This window comes from Tachyglossus aculeatus, chromosome 21 (assembly GCF_015852505.1).
Source record: "Tachyglossus aculeatus isolate mTacAcu1 chromosome 21, mTacAcu1.pri, whole genome shotgun sequence".
Lineage (NCBI taxonomy): Eukaryota > Metazoa > Chordata > Mammalia > Monotremata > Tachyglossidae > Tachyglossus > Tachyglossus aculeatus.
Genome location: NC_052086.1, coordinates 77,241,452 through 77,265,583, shown reverse-complemented (window position 1 = coordinate 77,265,583; position 24,132 = coordinate 77,241,452). Strand labels below are relative to the sequence as shown.

General features: G+C 43.0%; 1 protein-coding gene and 1 non-coding gene across 2 annotated transcripts in view; both read left to right on the top strand.

Moving 5' to 3' along the window:
* Positions 1 to 8,886: 8,886 nt before the first annotated feature.
* The window catches only part of ABAT (4-aminobutyrate aminotransferase), a 73,398-nt gene continuing 58,152 nt past the window's right edge, over positions 8,887 to 24,132 (top strand). The window contains exon 1 of the mRNA XM_038762569.1: positions 8,887 to 9,612. The gene's annotated coding sequence lies outside the window, so the exon portion shown is untranslated. The remainder of the gene's footprint in view (positions 9,613 to 24,132) is intronic.
* Positions 12,448 to 12,550, top strand: LOC119943094. The gene has a single exon (XR_005455575.1). It is a non-coding gene; the product is annotated as a U6 spliceosomal RNA (small nuclear RNA).

Genomic DNA, 24,132 nt, shown 5'->3' with positions numbered 1-24,132 from the left:
ATTCGGGGTCACCTTTTCCATTCCTAACCCTACACTCTCTTGGTTGAAGCTGAGTCAAAAAGCAGGGATATTTTATACAAATTAAAAAAGCATTGAAGTTCAGATTGAGTTGATTTACATTCAGCTTCCTGCAGAGGATTAAAATCCAATTGTATCTGGTCCTGTGTCAAAAACAAATGTCCCTTTTTATGATCTACTTTTAAATTCATCCTCTAATTCTTTATCTTTGAAACCAAAGGCAACACGGATCAATTTCCAAATGTCTTTGGGTGTCTCCATTCATCCAGCGATGAGTGATTCAATAGCAGTTTCCAAGAAATTAAATGTCTAGACACTCTTAGCGGCCAAACATTATTTGTTAAGGTTGCCATGGCTAGAGTTTTAATGGAGGAAATTGAGGTAGAAAGGAGTTAATTGTACTGTAACCTATTAAAGCAGGGAGGCAAACACATTCTCTTACCTAAGTGTTCGTGGAAGAGAGGAGGGGAAGAGGTTAAGCTGTCTCTTTGCTCCAATATATTTGACCTACCATTTCTCTCCCATTTTCCAGAAGGGAAGACCAGTGCTGAAATAATAATAATAATTATAATAATGGCATTTGTTAAGCATTTACTATGTGCCAAGCACTATTCTAAGCAATAGGATAGAAAGAAGGTAATCAGATTGTGCCACCTGGGGCTCACAGTCATAAATCCCCATTTTACAGATGAGGCAACTGAGGCCTAGAGAAGTTAAGTGACTTGCTCAGAGTCACCCAGCGGACAAGTGGCGGAGACCTCTGACTCCAAAGCCCGTGCTCTTTCCACTAAGCAATGCTGCTTCATGGCACTGCTTAACCTACATGACTGACTGCTTCCTGTCTCTCCCCACTCCAGTCCATACTTCACTCTGCTGCCCAGATCATTTTTCTACAAAAAGTTCAGTTCACGTCTCCCCATTCCTCAAAGACGGTGAGCCCTGTGTGGGACAGGACGTCAGTCCAACCTGATTTGCTTGTACCTACTCCAGCGCTTAGTACAGTGCCTGGAACACACTATGCACATAACAAATACCACAATTATTATTATTATTACTATGGGATAGGAACTGTGTCCAACCCAATTCACTTGTGTCCACCTCAGCACTTAGTACAGTGCCTGGCACATAGTAAGCGCTTAAATGCAATAATAATAATAATAATAAAGTCCCCCTCCACATCAAACAGAAGCTCCTTACCATCTGCTTTAAAGCACTCAATCAGCTCCACCCTCTCCTACCTTACCTTTCTGGTTTCTTCTTACAACCCAGCCCGTGCACTTCACTCCTCTAATGCCAACCCACTGACGTATCTCCATCTCATCTACCTTGCCACCAACCTCTTGCCCACATTTTTCCTCTGGCTTGGAACTCGCCTCCCTCTTTATGTCCTCCAGATCACCACTCTTCCTTCCTTTGAAGCCTTATTGAAATCACCTTTCCTTCAAGAAGTCTTCCCCAATTACGCCCTCATTTCCCCTCCTCCCTCACCCTTCTGCGTTATCTATGCACTCTGACCCGTTCCCTTGAAGCGTTTTATACGAAACCCACCCTCAGCCCCACAACACTTAAGAACATAACCATAATGTATTTATTTACATTAATGTCCATCTCCCCCTCTAGACTCTAAGCTTCTGGTGGGAAGGGAATGTGTCTACCAGCTCTGTTGCAGTCTCCGAAAGTCTTAGCTCTGTGCTCTGCACACAGAAAGTGCTCAATAAATACCATTGATTGATAAGCACTGGGATAGGTACAATATAAGCAGATCGGAAAGTGTACACATTATGTGTGCAGCAGGGTTCTCCTGAAATCAAATTTACTACCAGAGTGTTAACCTAAGCACTGGGGAAATCACTAATTTTTAATACGACTGTGCAAATCTGAAGGTACTGACATGTATATGTATGAATGGGTTATAGCAGGGATCTGCAACATATGACTTTAGAGCCTTATCTGGCTCTTCCTTTTTTATATGGTGTTTAAGTGCTTATTCTGTGCCAGGCTCTCTATTAAGTGCTGGGGTAGATAAGAACAAATCAGGTTGGACACAGTCCCTGTCCCACATGGGGATCACAATCTTAGTCCCCATTTTACAGATAACTGAGGCACAGAGAAGTTAAGTGACTTGCCCAAGGTCTCACAGCAGAGAAGTGGTTAGAACCCAGGTCTTCTGACTCCCAAGCCCATGCTCTTTCTACTAGGCCATGCTGCTTCCCACAAGGAAATTTGGCCCTTAAACCAGGGAAGCAGTGAGAGACGTTTAGACTGTAAGCTCATTGTGGGCAGGGAATGTGCCTGTTTATTATACTGTGCTCTCCCAAGTGTTTAGTTCAGCGCTCTGCACACAGTGCTTAATAAATACGAATGAATGAATGAATTTGAAACCACCTCCTAGGGCCTTGGGCTTTTGTGGGGGACACCACCGAACACCCCACATTGTACTGGGACAGTGTGAAACCACCATCACAACCCACCTAAAACCAGTAGCAGATGGAGTGGGGCCACTGCACTCTGTCAGGCCCGATGCTGCCGGATTGGCAGCAGTGGGAATTCAGCCACAGGTGGTCCTCCAAACACATCCACCCATCCTGGAATCCTCCATCAGGTGGGGCAGATGGACACCGACCCCCAGAAGGCTTCAGATCAGGTTCTCCATTTCGGGTCTTCCTCTTTGTTCCTTCCCCTCCTCTTCCTTGCCCCCCTTTTCCTCAAAGGCAGCAAGGAAGTATCTCCGACCTCCTGTTGCTGTGAAGCTGCTGTGCGGCTGAAAAGATATCATCACTTTGCACAGCTTGGCATAATGATGTTCTGTGTCACGTGGGAGAACCATAAAACCAAAGAAGCCTTGAGCATTCCCCCTGCCACCCCTTGAAAAGCTAATGCAGACAATCACGGCACAAGGTAGATATCCAGGGGTGGGGGCTGAGACATTTAAAACCTTCATGTTCACCATGAAGTAAACTACCGGGGAAGCAGCGTGGTGTAGTGGATTCAGGTCTGGGATTTAGAAGGTCATGGTTTCTAATGCAGACTCTGCCACTTCTCTACTGTGTGACCTCAGGCAAAGCACTTAACTTCTCTGGGCCTCAGTTCCCTCATCTGTAAAATGGGGATTGAGACTGTGAGCCCCACGTGGACAGGGACTGTGTCCAACCTGATTTGCTTGGATCCACCCCAGTGCTTTGTACAGTGTCTGGCACATAGTAAGCGCTTAACAAATACCACAATTGTTGCTATTACTATTATTAAGTACATTCATATAAATTGAAATCAAGTGATTGGCTCTCTGTGCTGCAGCTGATTAGAGGTTCCAATTTGTTTGGCTCTTCTGCTCCCAAAAGGGCATCACCCCTTGTTGATGGCCTTAAAAGTGCACAAACTTACAGATTGTTCCGGGTGCTATCTGCTAACAAAATGTTCTCTAGAACTGTGCACAGATTTCTAAGAAAAAGCAATCCATGCATAATAGTGGCTAAAAAAAAAAACCTTCCAGGTCAAGTTTGATCACAGTGGGAAGAGAAAGCTGCAGATAATCTGTTTTTTATCATATGATTTCATTAAAGAATGAAGCCATTCATTATGTGAGAAAATGAAATCAAATGTGTGTGGGAATATATTCTAACTCGATTGTTCATTTTATAATTTTTGCTTCAGGGACTGGAATGGAAGAAAAAAAGGCATAGAATTAACTGCCTCACTTGTCTGGCTTTAGGCATGGCATGCTGAATTCACTCAAAGTCTGATTGATAGATATAAAAAATTAAATAAAGACCCACAAATATCTTCAGAAGTTTTGTAATGATATTTTTATTGCAATGCTTTGGACCTAAAATGCATTTTAGTATTAAGCAGTTTCCAGTTCCAGTATACAAATCCACTACAGGGAAAATCTGTACAAGAATGGCCTATAATGAGGACCTCATTTTAATGAAGCAAAACATCTCAGCAAATTGTACTGCCTATAGGCAGTGGTTCACATTTGGATATAATGAGCTTCCTTGAAAATGAACATTTGGGAGAATTTTATGAAATCTCAGTTACAAAGTTTCACCTACATCATCACTTAGCTTCTCTGCACCTCAGTTACCTCATCTGTAAAATGGCGATTAAGATGGTGAACCCCAAGTGGGGCAACCTGATTACGTTCTACCTACCCCAGCACTTAGAACCGTGCTTGCCACACAGTAAGCGCTTAGCAAATGCCATTATTATTATTATTAAACTGGGGACTTGCACAAAATAAACAAAAGCAAATGAAATACATCTAAAACATAGACTAATAACCAGACTAATAGATGACTGGAGAAAACTGCCCACCTTTCTCTGGATGTGGGTAGAACAAACATGCATCTTCTTTCTATTACTGAAGGATTGGACACTTCCACACGTGTGACCTTCAGCACCTTAGAATCTAAAAGGAAAAGGAAATTTTTCATCTTCCTGCCCAAACACACTCCTCCTAACTTTTCCATCATATTCATTCATTCAATCATATTTATTGAGCACTTACTGTGTGCAGAGCACAGTCAGCTACATCAGCATCTTTCCTGTCCCAGAAGCTTTCAATCTCACTGTCATCTTTATCTCCCATTTCCCACAGTCAGCCCCTCTTTAAATCTCATTAGTTTTTCTTCTGGTCCATCAGTGGTACTTATTGGGGGTTTACTGTGTGCAGAGCACTGTACTAAGCACTTGGAAGAGTACAATAAAACAGATTTGGTAGATACGTTCCCCAGACTCATGAGCTTCCAGTCTTGAGGAAGTGCCTCCAAAACATTTCTCACATTAGTTTCTTCCACTCCACATTTTCGGTCATCTCTCTGGTCCAAGACTTTGTCATCTCAAGGCCTTATTACTACATGAGACTTCAGATTCCTTTCCAATCCTTCTGCCTCTGTCTTCTCTCCTCTGTAATAAGCCCATCCTACATTTGGTTGTCAGGGCAGTCTTCCTATAAGGCCATTCTGAGTGCATCACTCAATCCCTTAAAAAATGCCAATGACTATTCATTCAGTCATAATTATTGAATTACTTAATAATTTGTTAATTATTACTGTGTGCAAAGCACTGTATTAGCGTCTTTGGAAGAGTACAATACCACAACAAACGCATTCCCTGCCTACAATGAGCTCACAGTCTAGAGGAGGAGATAAACTTAATATACATAAATAAATAAATTATAGATATCCACATATGTGCTGTGGGAATGGGAGGAAGTCACATTGCTGACAAGTGGCAAAGCCGGGATTAGAACCCATGACCTCTGACTCCCAAGCCCATGCTCTTTCCACTGAGCCATGCTGCTTTTTACTCAGTTTAGCTGAGTGATCCAGAAAGGTATTAGATAATGTTTGCTTGACCTCTACATTTTGATACTAATGTGTTCTGTTTCCATTTCTTGTGGGCACGTGTGACATTTAATATTTTGACATTTTAGTTTTACCCTTAGGAACTGCTCTTCTGAACAGAGAGTCTATCCCTAGTTCTCCAGAGCTGTTCACTTGATGACACACTAGATTTTGTAAAACATGTATCTGCCCATTACTCTCAAATTTTTGTGCGCACCTGACTGGTAAACCCCTAAAACATATCACAGTTTGTCTTGCTCAGAGAATTCTTGATTGTTTGACTCAACTTCGGATGCACACTCGATCTCATCATCTCTAACCGCTGCACAACTCCACTCTCACCAATTCTGAAATTCTTCTGTCTCACCACAGCCTCTCACTTGCCTCCTCTCTCACACACCTCCTCCCCGTAAATCTGTACTGTTCCTCTCAGAGACCTTTGATCTTATGACCCCATCCAATTTTCTCAACTCATCACGCCCCACTTGGCCTCCGAACCCAAACTACCCTCCTTTGATGAGCAAATAAACGCTATCAACACCACCCTCTCTGCTGACCTCAACTCATTTGATCCCTTATCCCTTTGTTAATCTCGTACCATTAGCCCACAGCCCTAGATCACCTGCACTGCCTGTCTCCTACACTGTTGTGCACAAGCCGCAGAGCGCTGCTGCCAGAACTCTGAATATCAGGCTGACTTCGTCCACTTCAGGTTTATCCTTGCATACTTTAACTCTGCCCTCTCCTCTGCCCAGCAAAATTATTTCTCCCCCCTTATTGACACCCATGCTCATCACCCTTTCCAGTTGTTCCAGGCATTTCCATATTTATTACTCTATTTTACTTGTGCATATTTATTCTATTTATTTTATTTTGTTAATATGTTTTCTTTTGTTGTCTTTCTCCCCCTTCTAGACTGTGAGCCTGTTGTTGGGTAGGGACCGTCTCTATATGTTGCCAACTTGTACTTCCCAGGCTTAATACAGTGCTCTGCACACAGTAAGCGCTCAATAAATATGATTGAATGAATGAATTTCCAGATATCCCTCCTCAGGCCCACAGTCCCCCCCGTCTCCCGCATCCCTTGTTCCCAATGACCTGGGCACCCTTTATTAAGAAAATTGACCCTATCAGGCGTGAGCTCCTTAAAATCGCCCCTGTCCCTCCTCAGTCCCTCCCCTTTCCAGCCCCCTCTTCAACTCTCCCATCCTTCCCAGCAGTATCTCTAGAGGAGATCTCCTGCCTCTTTTCAAAAGCCACCCCCTCCACCTGCACATCTGACCCCATTCCTTCTCACCTCATCAAAACTCTTGCCCCCTCCCTTATTCCCTCCCTATCATCTTCAACAGTTTGCTCTCCAACGGCTTCTTCCCCACTGCTTTCAAACATGGCCGTGTCTCCCCTATCCTAAAAAAACCCTCCCTCGACCCCATGCTCCTTCCATTTATCACCCCATCTCCCTCCTACCATTCCTCTCCAAACTCCTTGAGTGAGTTGTCTACACCTGGTATCTCAAATTCCTCTTCTCCAATTCTCTCCTCGACCCCCTCCAGGCTGGCTTCCATTCCCTTCACTCCACAGAAACCGCCTTCTTAAAGGTCACCAGTGATCTCCTTCTCACCAAATCCAGTGGCCTCTATTCCATCCTAACCCTCCTCGATCTCTCAGCTGCCCCTGATACTGTGGGCCACCCCCTTCTCCTGGAAATGTTATCCAACCTTGACTTCACTGACTCTGTCCTCTCCTGGTTTTCCTCATCTCTCTAGCCATTCATTCCTAGTCTCCTTCACGGGCTCCTTCTCTGCCTCCCACCCCCCAACTATAGGGGTCCTTCAAGGTTCAGTTCTGGGTCCCCCTCTATTCTCCATCTACAACCACTTCCTTGGAGAACTCATTTGTTCCCATGGCTTCAACTACCACCTCTAGGTGGATGATACCCAAAGCAGCAGCTCCAGCCCTGCTCTCTCTCCTCTCTGCAGTGTCGCATTTCCTCTTGCCTTCAAGACATTTCTACCTGGATGTCCTCGTGTCACCTCAAGCTTAACATGTCCAAAATGGAGCTCCTTATCTTCCCACCCAAACCCTGTTCTCCCCGTGACTTTCCCATCACTGTAGATGACACCACCATCCTTCCTGTCTCACAAGCCCATAACCTTGGCGTTATCCTTGACCCTTCTGTCTCGTTCATCCGCATAGTCAATCCATCACTAAATCCCGTTGGTCCCACCTTCACAACATCGCTAAAATCTGCCCTTTCCTCTCCATCCAAACTGCTACCATGTTAATACAATCACTCATCCTATGCTGCCTGGATTGCTGCCTGGATTACCTCCCAGCCTCCTGCCTCTCCCCACTCCAATCCATACTTCAATCTGCTGCTCGGATCATTTTTGTACAAAAACGTTCAGGATATTCATTCAATCGTGTTAATTGAGTGTTTACTGTGTGCAGAGCACTGTGCTAAGTCCTTGAGAAAGTGCAGTACAACAACAGTGACATTCCCTGCCCACAACGAGCTCACAGTCTAGAGGAATTATGTCACCCCACTCCTCTAAAAGCTCCCCGTGGGCAGGGAATGTGTCCTCCAACTCTGTTATATTGAACTCTCCCAAGTGTTTCATACAGTGCCCTGCACACAGTAAGTGCAGTAGTTGATTGATTGATTGATTTGCGAGGTCTAGAACTGACCATTCTAGTTTAGTTAGGTCATGGCCAGGGTTCAGTATTGATGACAAAGTAGCTCCTATCTGCAAAAGTCATTTTAATTGCGATAACCAACAGCTCCTGCCCACCTTGTTCTTTGCTCTACATGTTGCTCTTTCTCTTCTGTTCTTGTCACCCCAACCATCCTTCCCAGCCTGGCAGTAGTGATGCAGTTCATTTTCCTCCCCAAGAACACTTCCCTCTTTTGTCTCTCTTGACGTATTAGGGTGACAGCTGAGAGAATGAACTGCAGTATGCATGCTGAAATAGCATAAAAAACAAGATTCTTATTCTTCTTTTAACTATTGAACCTCCAGTTGAGAGACTGTAGGGAACCAAGCACAGATGTTTGCCGGCTTTCATTCTATCCTATTATGTAAGCCAGGCTGGCCTTCTTGCCTTATTCCGCAGAGCAGAGAGTTTCTCCCTTTCAGACTTCACATTGAATCGCTGTAATGTGCTGATTACTGAACTGGGTAAGACAGTACCTCGCTTGTAATAATTATAGATTTCCTCTGTGATTTTCTCCCATTGGTTACCACAGCAACCATATAATAGCCCAACTGAAGGACTGTCACAGTGATTTAGAAGCAAAATGGCTCAGCCTCCCCAGCACTCCTGCAACTGCTTCCTCAGCCCCCTTGCCGTTGTCATGGCAACCCATCAGAGGCACCCGACTCTGTAATGATTCTCCGCACAAGAAATATGACAGAAAGGTCTGGATTTTCCCCATTTACATGGCAGTGACCCATTCCCTGCTGCTCGCCTGGCTCTTTTCTGAGTGCGCTCTTTCAAAGTCTGAACTGCATCTAGTGGCGGTTTGCTAGCGATAAGGAGCCCACTGTATTGACCGATGGGGTGTATTCAGATTTAGTCGATCTAATCGATATAACCTTGAACAGATTTGGACAAAGCAGACAGAGGGCTGACAGGAATTAAAATGTAGTCAGCATTTTCCAGCTCAATCTACAGCGCAAGTTATATGTGGCAGGTGTAACTGATGATAAGACCTCCATTTGCAAACGTAGAGTCCTAAACTGTAGTGTTGCCATGGCATTATTCATGATTTCCAGTTCACTTTCTTTTGGGGGACAAGAGAAGAATTCTTGAAGATTAATTAGTCCTGAAAATGGGGAAATACGATCTCTAATAGACTGCACCTGGGTATAATGGACAAGACAGAGGATATTCTAATCTTTATAATTGAATGAGCCTGGGTTGAATTAAAGAGGCTTCTTTCTCTCACTGGCGAACGCACCATCTTTCCAGTTGTGGATAGATGAAAAGCAACAATGTATTAGCACTGGTTTGCTCAAAAACAGGGTTATTCTTTTCTCTCGTCAACTCTAAGGTTGTTACTGCTTGACTCCCCTTTGCCATGGTTGAACACTAACAGTCAGTCACAAGCAGTCCCCGAGGCAAGCTGATATCCAGGATCTCCTTTGATGATGCAGTCAAGACTCTGCATTCCGGAAATCTGCGGAATAAAATAGAAGAATTATTGTAAATTGGCGAGGTGAACGCTGGAAATTTTCAACCGAGCTACGTGAGTGTCCTGAGTTTTGTGTGTTTGCGTGTGTGTCTGTGTATATGTCCATTTATTGTGCTAAATTTGTCAGAATATCTCAGAGTCCTAGCAGAGGATGTGTGTCTACTACTAAACAGAAAAACAAGGGTAGAAAGAAATAATTCAGATGTTTATAAGCTAACTCAACATGCAGAAATTGTGTATGTTGGCTTCTGTAAGAAGCGTACATCCGAGATTTCTGATCCCTTGAGATCAAATGAGGGTCACCTTGAGGGTGCCGGACCTCAAACCCCAAAATGAAGTTGCTTGTTCCTACATCTCCCCTACCCATAAGGAAATACATTTTTCAGAGCAATATATTGTTTTGTATTTTATATTATATATTTTATTTATAATTATACATATTTTATATATTCCTCGATGTGGACGAGGAAGAAAAAATGACACACTGAATTGCTCGTTTGCTTGTTATTATGTATTTCACCTTCTTTCTATTTCAATGAGAAGGTGTTTGTTGATGCAGTGGAGTTTGCCACAAAATAATTTTGGTTCTCTAGATCATTTAGCCTTGATTTTTTTTCTTTTTCGTGAAAAGTTTTAGAAAACTTAATGCATAAATTCTTAATGATGTGGCCTTTTTAACCCTTTGAGATATGAATTGGAGATTTTTCTCACCTGAAGCAACAGTGTCTTGGAACCTCCAGAGATGTGTGTGTGTTTGTGTGTGTGCGTGCATGTGTTGTACCTTAAATTTATTAATTTAGATTACCCAGGATTGATGGCATTTCCATTTATTCTGATAATAATAATAATTATTATGGTACCTGTTAAGCACTTATTATATGCCAAGCACTCTTACAAGTGCAAGGGTAGATACGGTACTCACACCCTAAATACCCATTTTACAGATGAGGTAACAGGCCCAGAGAAGTGAAGTGACTTGCCCAAGTCACACAACAGACATGTGGTGGAGCTGGGAGTAGAGCCCATGACCTTCTGAATCCCTGGCCCGTGCTCTATCCACTAAGCGAAGCTTTAGTTAATAGATCCCAATATCAAAAATACTCAATATAATTCCCTAGTTATCCAATTTGATACATAAATAATAGACTGTACAGCAAGTATTTCCAGTTTCAAAGAATAGTTGCTGAAGTGGATATACATTGTATATCTTTACGTGTCCCATGGCATAGTGGATAGAGCACGGGCCTGGGAGTGAGAAGGTCATGGGTTCTAATCCTGACTCCACCACGTCTGCTGTGTGACCTTGGGCAAGTCACTTCAGTTCTCTGGGCCTCAGTTCCCTCATCTGTATAATGGGGATTGAGACTGTGAGCCCTACGTGGGACAGGAACTTTGTCCAACCCAATTTGCTTGTACCCACCCCAGCGCTTAGTACAGTGCCTGGCACATAGTAAGTACTTAACAAATACCATAACTATTATCATTATCAATATTCACTCCCCCACCTACATGTACCTAATGGCAGCTTTTACCCAAATTCAGGTTTATTAAAATTTCAGGCAGCTTTAAACAAATGCAATCTGAGGGAATTTACTAATTCTGCTTAGGATCTGTACTTACTAATATTGTGGATATTAGAATTATAGAAGTTGTAAAGGGTCTTCAGAGACCATCTAATCCATCCTCCTGCCTCGGGATAGGTAGAATGCTTTTTAAATTTTATTTTAGTGCTCTTTGTTACCTCTTCTGAAGATGTTCAGGGAATGAAGTAGTGCCACAGTGTTAGTCCCATAGCCAGGAAGGCTCATTTTAAAATTTCTTTAGGACACCAACAATAATTGCCTCAGTATTTATATTAATGTCTGCCTCCCCCTCTAGACTGTAAGCTCGGTGTGGGCAGGGAATGTATCTAGCAACTCTGTTTTATTATACTTTCCCAAGTGCTTTGTATAATACTCTGCACATGGTAAATCTTCAATAAATACCTTTGATAGTAGTATTTGTTAAGTGCTTACTATGTGCCAGACACTGTACTAAACACCGGGATTTGTGTGGGAATACACAAATCAGGTTGGACACAATCCCTTTCCCACGTGGGGCTCACAGTCTCAATCCCCATTAAACGGATGAGGTAATTGAGGCCCAGAGAAGTTAAGTGACTTGGCCAAGGTCACACAACAGACATATGGCGGAGGCAGAATTAGAACCCATTACCTTCTGACTCTCAGGCCCATGATCTATACATTACACCAGGCTGCTTCTAATGGGTAGCCAGCTGTTCTAGTTTAAAAGTCAAAACACCATTGGGGAGTTCTTTGTCACTTGTTTGCATGAGCCTTGGAAGGAAAAAAAGAATAAAGCCATGATAATATTTTTTCTTTCATGTCAGCCCAAAGAAAAGGCCAAAGATTACCTTGTGAAGGAAAGCAGACCCACACTGGGGAGTTGACTCCCAAATCCCAACTACAAATGGGGAAGCAGTGCAATGTATTTGCCCTTCTTTCTCATGTATGAGAGGGCACTGAATCCCTGCTCACACAGCGAATACTGATCCCAACCCACTGGCAGCAAACACACGAGAATGAATTGTGCGGACTCAGTCTAGTGGGAGGGGAGCGAGGACAGATATGGGGGAAAGAGCCGAGCGCCTCGAATCCAGTGGTGAGGGATTCTTGCTCGATGGGGAGTTGGATGGGCAACCATTTGAGGTGCCTGAGGTGTGGGAAGCCACGCACAGAACAATTATCTTAGAAGATCTGGGCAGCAGAGTGAAGTATGCACTGGAGGGGGAGAGGCTGGAGGAAGGGAGGTCAACAAGGAGGCTGATGCAGTAGTGGAGACGATATATGACCAGGGTTTGAAACTGTAGGGTAGGAGTTTAGGAGTTTAGTGCTTCGGCAGCACGTATACTAAAGTTGGAATGATACAGAGAAGATTAGCATGGCCCCTGCGCAAGGATGACATGCAAATTCGTGAAGCGTTCTATATTTTTTTTTCTTCCTCCCTTCAAAGCCCTAGTGAGAGCTCACCTCCTCCAGGAGGCCTTCCCAGACTGAGCCCCCTCCTTCCTCTCCCCCTCCTCCCCCTCCCCACCCCCCCACCTTACCTCCTTCCCCTCCCCACACCACCTGTATATATGTTTGTATGTATTTATTACTCTAGTTATTTTATTTGTACATATTTATTTTATTTATTTTATTTTGTTAATATGTTTTGTTTTGTTGTCTGTCTCCCTCTTCTAGACTGTGAGCCTACTGTTGGGTAGGGACTGTCTCTATATGTTGCCAACTTGTACTTCCCAAGTGCTTAGTACAGTGCTCTGCACACAGTAAGCGCTCAATAAATACGATTGAATAAATGAAGGAATGAATGAAGGAGGAGGAGTAAATTCTGGCAATGTTGTGGAAATAGAATCAGCAAGATTTAGGGACTGACAGAATATATGAATTGAAGGAAGCCTTCCCTCACTAATCTCTCATCCCTCATCCGAACCGCCCACACACACACACAACTTATTTTTCCTCCTTACCGCCTCTCCTATGTCCATAGTCCCACTCCCCAAGTACTTAGGTACCTCCCCACCCCACCCCCATGCTCACAGAACTTATGTATAGGATTTTATGCTCAACTGCTTCACAAATCTGTATTTTATTTTAATGTCCATCTCCCCCATTAAACAGGATCGTAAATCTGATGTGGGCAGGGAATGTGTCTATTCATTGATGTATTGTATTGTCCTAAGTGCTTAGTATAGTGCATTGCACACAGTAAGCGCTCAATAAATGCTATTGAATGAATGAGTGATGAATGACTATTACATGCTCCCAAGCACTTTAGTACTGTAACTTGCAGAAAATGCTCAGTTCATCAATCAATAATTAATAATTAATCAGCTAATAAGCAGAACAGCTACTTGTGCCTTTCACAAAAGGATTGATGGATTACCTTTGCATCCCTGTGCGTCTTTCTGGATTTGTTTTGGTTTTAATTTCATTTTCTTAGCTCTTTTTTTTTAAGAGTATTATGCTTCCTTCCCATTTCATCTAGATATTTTCCACCCATGAATGCTAGACCATATTTTTAAAAGTAAACCATCATAATTAGGAAACCCGGGGAGTAGATTGCAACCCTAGAACACCATTTAATTCAGGGGTGGCTCCATCTCTTCTGTGGCCGACCAATGGATTGTTTCTGGTCCACTGATCCTTTTTTTATGGTATTTGTTAGGCTTTTATTATGGAACCAGGCACTGTACTAAGCACTGGGGCAGATACAAGCTAGTCAGATTGGACACAGTCCATGTCCCACATGGGCCTCACAGTCTTAATCCCCACTGTACAGATAAACTAACTGAGGCACAGAAAAGTGAAGTAACTTACCCAAGGTCACATAGCAGACAAGTGGTGGAGCCTAGTCCTCTGACCCCCAGTCCCGTACTCTTTCCACTAGGCCACACTGCTGTTCAGCTCCTCCCAGCAAAAGTAGGAATCAATGGGATACCAACATTGCTCCTGAGAATATCAAGTTGAAATACATGGTTTTTAGATGCATTTTATATTGGTAATGATTGGTCTGGAAACAAGGTAAAGGGATTATTGTACAATAAATTTCAAAACCATTTTACTCATAGGAGTTGGGAGCACCAGATATTTGAAGTGTGTGGCTGTCAGTGGCTTGCATACCGGAAATAATCGTTCTTCCTGAAGTAACTGGAGTTCTTTTCTGAATCCTTGTTTGCAAACAGAATCACAGGCTGAGTCCCTGTCTGACAGTGTCTGGTTTCATCCTCTCCCTCCATTGACCAGCCGAAGTCTAATTGTAAAATATCCTTAAATTTCTTTTGATACACCTCATCTACTCATTGTAGACAGAGAAAGTGTCTGTTATATTGTTGTATTGTATTCTTCCAAGCACTTAGTATAGTGCCTTGCATACAATAGGCGCTCAAAATGTGGGAATGATTTTTTTATGGTATTTATTAAGCTCTTACTATGTGCCAAGCACTGTGCTAAGCACTGGGGTAGATACAAGGTAATCAGGTTGTCCCACATGGGGCTCACAGTCTTAATCCTCTTTTTACAGATGAGGTAACTGAGGCACAAAGAAGTTAAGTGGCTCGCTCAAAGTCACACAGCTGATGTGGCGGAGCTGGTTTTAGAACCCACCACCTCTGACTCCCAAGCGTATGCTCTTGCCACTAAGCCACCTGGGATATCCTCAAAGCTTATTTAAGAATATGTATTAGAGTTTATATCTCATGAAACTAAGCTGCATGACAGCGGAAAACCAAGGGAAGTTAAATTTAGAGATGAACGTATCCACAACCTTCGAATAATGCTTATGGTAAAAATTCATTTTCTCTTTAAAAAAAAGAAAAGGTCTTTCAATTTTCCTATTAAAAGTAAATATTTTACTGAGTGAAATAAATCAGTAACTTTCCCAGATAATCAGTATCCCTTAGAAAAAAAATATGCTTCCCCCAGAAAAGAACAGATGAATTATTATTGCTGAAAAGGAACTTGAAAGTAAGACACAGAGGTGTTTGGGGGATTTTTCTTCAGGATGGAAGTACAGAAACTACACATAGTTGCAATTGTTAGAAATAAATAGCAGTGCATTTAATAAACGCCAGCTTGTTATGGTCAGAGAAAATGCCTACCAACTCTGTTATATTGTAGTATTGTACTCTCCCAAGTGCTTAGTATTAGACTTCGGCTGATCAATGGAAGGAGAGAATGAAACCAGAAACTGTCAGACATGGACTCAGCCATGATTCTGCTCCCAGCAAATGCTCAATAAATACGATTGATCATTGAAAAGGAAGACAATTTATCAATTGTTCCTGTTGAGCACTTACTGTGTGCAGAGCACTGTACTAAAAGCTTGGGACTAAATGTACCCAATATGCTTACTCTAAAGAGCTATGACTATCTTTTTTTTTCACTTTAGAGCTGAACACTTCATCCTAATCAATGGTACTGTGGGGTCAGCTATAGAGTGCAAAGGACTTTAAAGAGTATCACAGGAACAAGACACATTTTTAAATGGTGTATAATGGTATCTGTTAAGTACTTACTGTGTGCCCAGAACCATACCAACCATTGGCATAGATACCGGATCATCAGATTGGACACAGTCCCTGTCCCACATGGGGCTCTCAGTCTTTAATCCCCATTTTACAGGTGAGATAAGTGAGGCCCAGAGAAGTGAAGTCACTTGCTCAAGGTCACACAGCGGACAAGCGGTGGAGCCAGGACCCAGGTCCTCTGATTCTCAGGCCTGAGCTTTTACTGCTAGGCCACACTGCTTCTCCTAGTGATGATGCTCTCCTTGTCCTAGGTTAATTTTAGCTAGCCTGACCTTCACACTCAAATATAACACTGATGATGAAAATCATCTATGGGTGCATGAGGCTGAAAAGACCAATATAGGATCAAACATTTTTGTTTCTGTCACTTGGTCTTAAGGTCCTTTAGTTTCCGTTCCAAAACATTTACTTCCTTCTGATCGCATTGTCAGGGTCATCTGTCTTACCTAAGTTGTCTCCTAGTTGTCAAGCTGAGATGTAGCATTTTCTGCATCTGTTTCCTCTGTTCTTTCTGCTTTTAGTTTCCCAGTTGTGGCTCACCACAGAACAGTGGATTGGATGCCCGCTATTAGTCATTCTCTTCCCATGTCATACACACAACATTTTTATACCATAGGAATTTTATACTCACATTTTATATCATGGAAATGAGTTCTTAACAACAAAGGTGTATGACCTCTGGTGTAATAATAATAATAATGATAATAGTATTTGGTAAGCACTTACTATGTGTCAAGCACTGTTCTAAGCGCTGGGGGAGTTACAAGATAATCAGGTTGTCCCATGTGGGCTCACAGTCTTAATCCCCATTTTACAGATGAGGTAACGGAGGCACAGAGAAATTAAGTGACTTGCCCAAAGTCACACAGCTGACAAGTGGTGGAGCCAGGATTAGAGCCCATGACCTCTGACTCCCAAGCCTGGGCTCTTTCCACTAAGCCATGGGGCTTAGTACAGGGCTCTGCACAAAGTAAGCACTCAATAAATGCCATTGATTGATTGACAAACAGGATTTGAGCTAATAATAATAATAATGGCATTTGTTAAGCACTTACTATGTGCCAAGCACTGTACTAAGCACTGTGGTGGGTACGGTCCCTCATGGGGCTCACGGTCTTAATCCCTACTTTGTACAGATGAGGTAACTGAGTCACAGAGAAGTGAAGTCATTTACCCAAGGTCACACAGTAGACAAGCGGTGGAACCAGGATTAGAACTCAGGTCCTTCTGACTTTTGGGCCTTTGCTGTAGCCACTAGACCATGTTGATTCTCTAGCAGAGTTTATTCAATGAGGGCTTCATACCTCTTCCACAACTACCATTCTACAACCCCCGATGTCTCTGAGCAGCCTTAAAAATGTCCTTCTCATCCTCCCCGCAAACTGTAAGCTCATTTTGGGGAGAGAACATTTTCTATCAAGTCCGTTGTAGTGTACTCTCCCAAGTGCATAGTCCAGTGCTTTGCACACAGTAAGTGCTCAATAAATACCATTGATGGATTGATTGCAAAAGGGAAAGGACCTAGAAAATGGTTCCTTAAAAATGTCAGAAGGAAAAATAAAATGGTTTTCCTCTAAATGGAAAATGGTCATAAGGAGGACTTTCCAAGTCACCTTTTTTTATTTTTTTGATGGTATTTGTTATGCACTAGCTACCTGCCAAACACTGTACTAAGCACTGTGGTAGATACAAACTAATGAACCTGGTTATCTTGGACACAGTCTGTCACCCTTATGGGGCTCACAGTATTAATCCCCATTTTATGAATAAGGTAACAGAGGCACAGAGAACTTCATTCATTCACCCACTTTTATTTACTGAGTGCTTACTGTGTGCTGTACTAAGTGCTTGGGAGAGTTGTGACTTTCTCAAGGTCTCGTGTCAGACAAATGGTGGAGCTGGGATTAAAACCCAGGTCCTTCCAACTCCCAGGCCTGTGCTCTATCCACTAGACATACTGCCCCTCTTGCAGTCAGACTGAGGAAATGGTACCAAGAATGGCCTCCATTTAAGAATTTTGGTGAAATCTAGGCCCTGGTATAATATTTGTTTAAATTAGCCTGATAAGCCTAGGGATCTTACTTCTCAAACAGTTCTAGGTGAATTCCAGGGGAGTTAAAACAACAGATGAAACCTTGTGCCTGAGAGTTTCCTTCTGGTTTGTCAATGTTTTTACACCTCCTAGAACAGATTTCATTTTCCTCACTGCCCAAGTTTATAATGACAGTGCAATGCACCACAGAGTAGTCTGCAAGAAAGGGGAAGATAATAGCTGTGTCTCAAGGTAGACATTTTATCTGCCCCAGCGCACAGAACAGTGCCTAGCAAATAGTAAGTGCTTAATAAATACCATAAAAATTACAAAAAGAAAGCAAAATGAGGAAATTCCAGTTTATATGGAGTAAGCTTAGGGTGGAGGGAGAAGAAGGCAGTGGAGATAAAGCATTTTGTCCCAATTGCATCAATTAAATCAATCTGAATGGGGGACTTTGGCCATCTGTGACAAGCAGAGAGTCCAGCTTTATTTGTTACTATGGCAACCCGTGTCCTTGACAACAGTAAGGCAGTTGCTGAGTTGGAAGTTATGTCCAATTCCGTGACCGGGCTACAGCTGTTGCAGGCAAGGAATATTGGGGTCATTTAGTGACTCATTTCCACAGAGTCTGTATGCCTAATATACTCAGGGATGGAAGAGAAAACTATTAGCCCTTAGCTCAGAGAGTTTTGCTTCCTCGGTGACTCGAAACCCCTTATTAGCCTGAGTGTTTCATTCCGTACAGTTTTAAGAATAGGGTGACGACAAATATCTGCTGGTGAGTTTTCAGAGAATTATCCTATGCCCACTCCCCTGCCCATCATCTTGTAACTTTCCTGTTGGTCATAGAGGGCAGGGACAAGAGAGTGTGAAAGTCTCAGGGTAAAGTAACACCACTAGCAGGAAAACAAATAAATCTCATGTCCTACCGGTGGTAGGATATACCTTTCCTTCTTAAGGAATTAAAACGTTGCACTAAGCATTAGGAAAAAACACACAAAGGAGAGAATCAGGCACAGTTTCTGGCCTTCCAGAGGCTCATAGTATAGGAATAAGGTGAGGAAGTGGGGAGGATTTTGCCACAGACATATAAGAGAAGCTCACACAGAGAAACAGTGTGGCCTAATGATTGGTGCACGGGCCTGGGATTCAGAAGGACCTGTGTTCTAATCCCAGTCCTACCACTCATTTGCTGCGTGACCTTGGCCAAGTCACATAACTTCTCTGTTCCTCAGCTACTTCATCTGTAATATGAGGACTGATTATGAGTGCCATGTGGGACATGGACTGCGTCCACCCTAATTAGCTTATATCTCTCCCAGCTCTTGGTACAGTGCCTGACACAGAGTAAGTGCTTAACAAATACCATTAAAAAAACATAAGGAAGGATGACAACAATAGAAAGACATCTTCGTGATGGATTGAATATGTGGATTGAATGGGAGAGAGGAGTCAAGGATATTGCCAAGGTTACAGGCTTGAGAGACAGGAAGGATGGTGGTGCCATCTACAGTGATAGGAAAGACACAGGGAGGACAGTGCATAGGAGGGCAGATAAAGGATTCCGTTTTTGACATGTTAGGCTTGAGGTAATGGGAGAACATCCAAGTAGAGATGTCTTGAAGGGGAGAGAAGAGAAGAGAAAAGAGAAGAAAGAGAGAAGAGAAGAAAGAGAAGAGAAGAGAAGAGAAGAGAAGAGAAGAGAAGAGAAGAAGAGAGAGATGGTAGTTGAAGCCATGGAAGCAAATGAGTTCTTCAAAGCAGTGGGTGTAGATGGAGAATAGAAGGGGACCCAGAACTTGCAGGCCCCACAGTTACGGGTTGGGAGGCAGAAAAGGAGCCCATGAAGGAGACTGAGAATGAGTGGCCAGAGAGATAAGGAGAACTAGGAGAGGACAGTCAGTGAAACCAAAATTGGATAATGTTTCCAGGAGAAGGGGGTGGTTGACAGTGTCGAAGACAGCCAAGGGGTCGAGTTGGATTAGAATGGAGTAGAGGCCTTTGGATTTGGCAGGAAGGAGATCATCAACGACCTTTGAGAGGGTGGTTTCTATGGAGCGAAGGGGATGGAAGCCAGATTGGGGGAGTCAAAGAGAGAATTGGAGGAGAGAAAATGGATGTAGCGACTCGTTCAAGAGGAACAGTAGGGGAGAAATGGGGTGATAACTGGAGAGATCCGTGGGGTCAAGGGAGGGGTTTTTAGGATAGGGGCAACATGGGCATGTTTGAAAGCAGTGGGAAAGAAGCCATTGGAGAGCAAGCAGTTGAAGATGGCTGTTACGGAGGGAAAGGGAAGGATAATCAATCAGTCATATTTATTGAGCACTGTACTAAGTGCTTAGGAGAGTGCAGTTCAACAGAATTAGCAGAAACGTTCCCTGTCCTTAATGGAAATTATGGATATGTACGTAAGTGCGTGGGGCTGGGCGGGGGTGACGAACAAAGGGAGCGAGTCAGGGCAACTCAGAAGAGAATGGGAAAAGAGAAAAATAGGGAAGGCCTCTTGGAGGAGATGTGCCTTCAATAAGGCTTTGAAGGTGGGGAGAGCAATTGTCTGTCGAGTATGAAGAGGGAGGGCATTCTAGGCCAAAGGCAGGATGTGGGCGAGAGGTAGTGGGAAAGATAGATGAGATCCAGGTACAGTGAGTAGGTTTGCATTAAAGGAGCCAGGTGGGCAAGTTGGTTTGTGGAAGAAGAGGAGCAAGGCGAGGTAGATCTATTAAATCTAATGTATGCTCCCAAGCATTTAGTTGTATTCTGCATGAAGCCGATGCTCAATAAATACTACTGATTGATTAATCAGTCAATCATATTTATTGAATGCTTACTGTGTGCAGAGCACTGTACTGTTTGGGAGAATACAGTTTAACAATATAACAGAGTTGGCAGATACATTCCTTGTCCACAGCGACCTTACAGTCTAGAGGGGGAGACAGATGGATTTATTGATTGTCCTACAATTCAAGTTCCTTTCGAAAAAGATGTCAATATGAGGCAGAAGCAGCATGGCCCAGGGGAAAGAGCACAGGCCTTGAAAGTCAGGGGAACTGGATTCTAATCCTGGCTCTACCACTTTTTTGCTATATGACCTTGCCTGAGGCAGCAAATCGGGTTGGACACAGTCACAGCCTTAATCCCCATTTTGCAGATGAGGTAACTGAGGCCCAGAGAAGTGAAGTGACTTGCCCAAGGCCACACAGAAAACAGAGCTGGGATTAGAACCCATGACTTTCTGACTCCCAGGCTGTCAGTTACCTTCCCTGAGCCTCATTTTCCTCATCTGTAAAACAGAAATTTAATACCGGTTCTTCCTCCTTAGACGGTAAGCCTCACGTGGGACAGGGGCTGTGTCCATTCTATTTACATTATATCTACCCTGGCACTCAATACAATGCTTGGCCCATAGGAAGCGATTGACAGATATCACAATTATTAGTATTGTTACTCTCCCAACCCATCCCCCCCGCCTTCCCGCCTTCCCCTCCCCAAAGCACCTGTATATATGTATATATGTTTGTACGTATTTATTACTCTATTTTTTATTTATTTATATATTTGTACATGTTTATTCTAATTATTTTATTTTGTTAATATGTTTTGTTTTGGTCTCTGTCTCCCCCTTCCAGACTGTGAGCCCACTGTTGGGTAGGGACCGTCTCTATATGTTTCCGACTTGTACTTCCCAAGCGCTTAGTACAGTGCTCTGCACACAGTAAGTGCTCAATAAATACAATTGAATGAATTAATAGTATTAGTATTAGAGGCTTAACAGTGCCCAGTAGCCTCAAGGAAATTTTTATCCTCCTAATTCCCCCAAGATAATCAAGAAGGTTTGAAAACAGGGATAATGAGAAAAGAACTGCATGATAAATTGCGGACTGAAAACTCTTTAAATGTATATATTTGGTGTCCTGACCTCATTTAGAGCTTCATGAAAAAAAACACAGATAAGAAAGAAAATTCATTGAAAAGTGACACTTTGGTTAACTCCTTGTTCTTCTAAGTCAGAAGGTGAATCTTCTCTACGAGCTAGTTCCTGGAAGCATTGTAGCAAGGTGTTTATAAGAACCACCTATAGGGAAGTAAGTAAATCCAGAGTGTTGTTTGTGTGAAATTTCCTAGAAAAGTCACAAACCAGAGACTTCCAACGAACCCTTGGGTTGAGCCTGGTGACTTTTTAGAGACAATGAGTAGTTTCCAGAGAGGCTTTTGTTATACAGGGAGGTGAGCTGGCTTCTGAGTATGTTTGTCCATGGAAAGCAGCATGGCCTAGTGGAAAGAGCACAGGCCTGGGAGTTAGAGGACCTGGGTTCTAATCCTACCTCTGTCATTTGTCTGTTATGTGTCCTTGGACAAGCCACTTAACTTCTCTGTGCCTCAGTTTCCTCATCTGCAAAATGAGGATTAAGACTGTGAGCCCCATGTGGGACATGGACTGTGTCCAACCTGGTTATCTTATATCTACCCTAGTGCTTAGTACAGTGCCTGGCACATAGTAAGCACATAGCCAATACCATTTTTAAAAGTGTGAACTTTTGTGAGTTTATTTTATTACTATAGAAATCCACATGCAGACACCCCTCAATGTATACTCACTCAATCGATTGTATTAACTGAGCACTTACTATGTGCAGAGCACTGTATTAAGCATTTGGGAAAGTACAATACAGCAATAGAGACAATCCCTGCCCACAATGAGCTCACAGTCTAGATAGACTAGTGTATGTAATCTACCTATATTGTTTAGCCTGTGTAGGACAGATGTTTCAGAAGAGTCATCCTTAAAACAAAATTACATATTTTGAAGGTCTACTTTTAAGGCATGTCTGTATTAAAGAGTGGAAAACAAGTCCATTTGGAGAGTCAAGATTATATAAATGTGAATCCTAGGAATGTAATAATAATAATGGCATTTATTAAGCACTTACTATGTGCAAAGCACTGAATGTAATGAATGCACTTATAAATTTCACTGTAGCAAGATTCCATATTGATCTCCTGAGAAATCAAGTATGCTTCTAGAGGGGTGGTGGAACCGGAAGAAAGCAAATTGGTGAAGTAGTAACCAGGCTTACAGTAAAAGTCACACAAGGTCTCCAAGATCAATTGAGAGACAGGTGTTTTTTGGCCCAGGAGGTTCAGGGGAAGTGGCTAGTGTGGCCAGCAAAAGGCCACAGCCATTTAAATGCCATTCTTGCCATTTAAAAAGAATTTGCACTTCAATTACAGGAACTAAGGCAACTGAGGAAGGGGTGCTGAACTCATAAGAAATGCTGATTGGGCAAGAATAACTTTTAAGATATTGAATGAAGATCCAACTGTTAGCCCCGAAGACACTGCTGAGCATGGCATAGTGGATAGAGCATGGGCCTGGGGGTCTGATAGTTATGGGTTTTAAGCCCGCTCTGCCACTTGTCTGCTTGTCTGCCTTGGGCAAGCCACTTCACTTCTCTGGGCCTCAGTTACCTCATCTGTAAAATGGGGATTAAAGCTGCGAGCCCCATGCGGGGCAGGGACTGCGTCCAACCCGATTTGCTCGTATCCACCCCAGTTCTTTGTACAGTGCCTGGCACATAGTAAGTGTGTAACGAATACCACAAGTATTGTTATTAGTAGTAGTATTTCCTTAACCATGGACTGAACTTTGTTTGACCTCAAAAGCTAAAATCTTGCATATTCCCTCCAGACTATAAGCTTCTTGTGGGCAGGAAATGTGTCTACCAACTCTGCTGTATTCTTCCAACACCGTTGTATTCTCCCAAGGGCTTACTAAAGTGCTCTGTACACAGCAAGTACTCAATAAATACCATGGATTGATTGATTAATTGAGTTATATTCCAATGGGGGAGAAAGACGGGGGCCTGGACAGACCAGATAACCCTGAATTGGGTCATAGGCAGAAAGGGTGGGTAAAATAAGAGGAGGAAAACATGTCTATTTCGGGAAGGTGTTTGGAGAGGTTTGCTTAGCTGGGAGGAGTTTGTAGAATATAAAAATTCAGTGCTCTCGTCGCAACAGAGTTCTGCTTCATGGGTCATTCATTCAGTCGTATTTATTGAGCACTTACTGTGTGCAGAGCACTGTACTAAGTGCTTGGAAAGTACAATTTGGCAACAGATAGAGACAATCCCTACCAACAACGGGCTCACAGTCCAACAACACCAAGATGGTAACCCTATCGACCGAGAAGCCGTGTGGCCTAGCGGAAAGAGCACAGACCTAGAAGTCAAAGGACCTGGGTTCTAATCCCAGTTCCTCCAGTGTGACCTGGGGCAACTCACTTACCTTCTCGGTACCTCAGTTACCCCCTCTGTAAATTGGGAGTTAAGACTGTGAGGCCCACGGGAGACATGGATTGTATCCAACATATCTAGTCTATTGATTTTATTTTGTTAGTATGTTTGGTTTTGTTCTCTGTCTCCCCCTTTTAGACTGTGAGCCCACTGTTGGG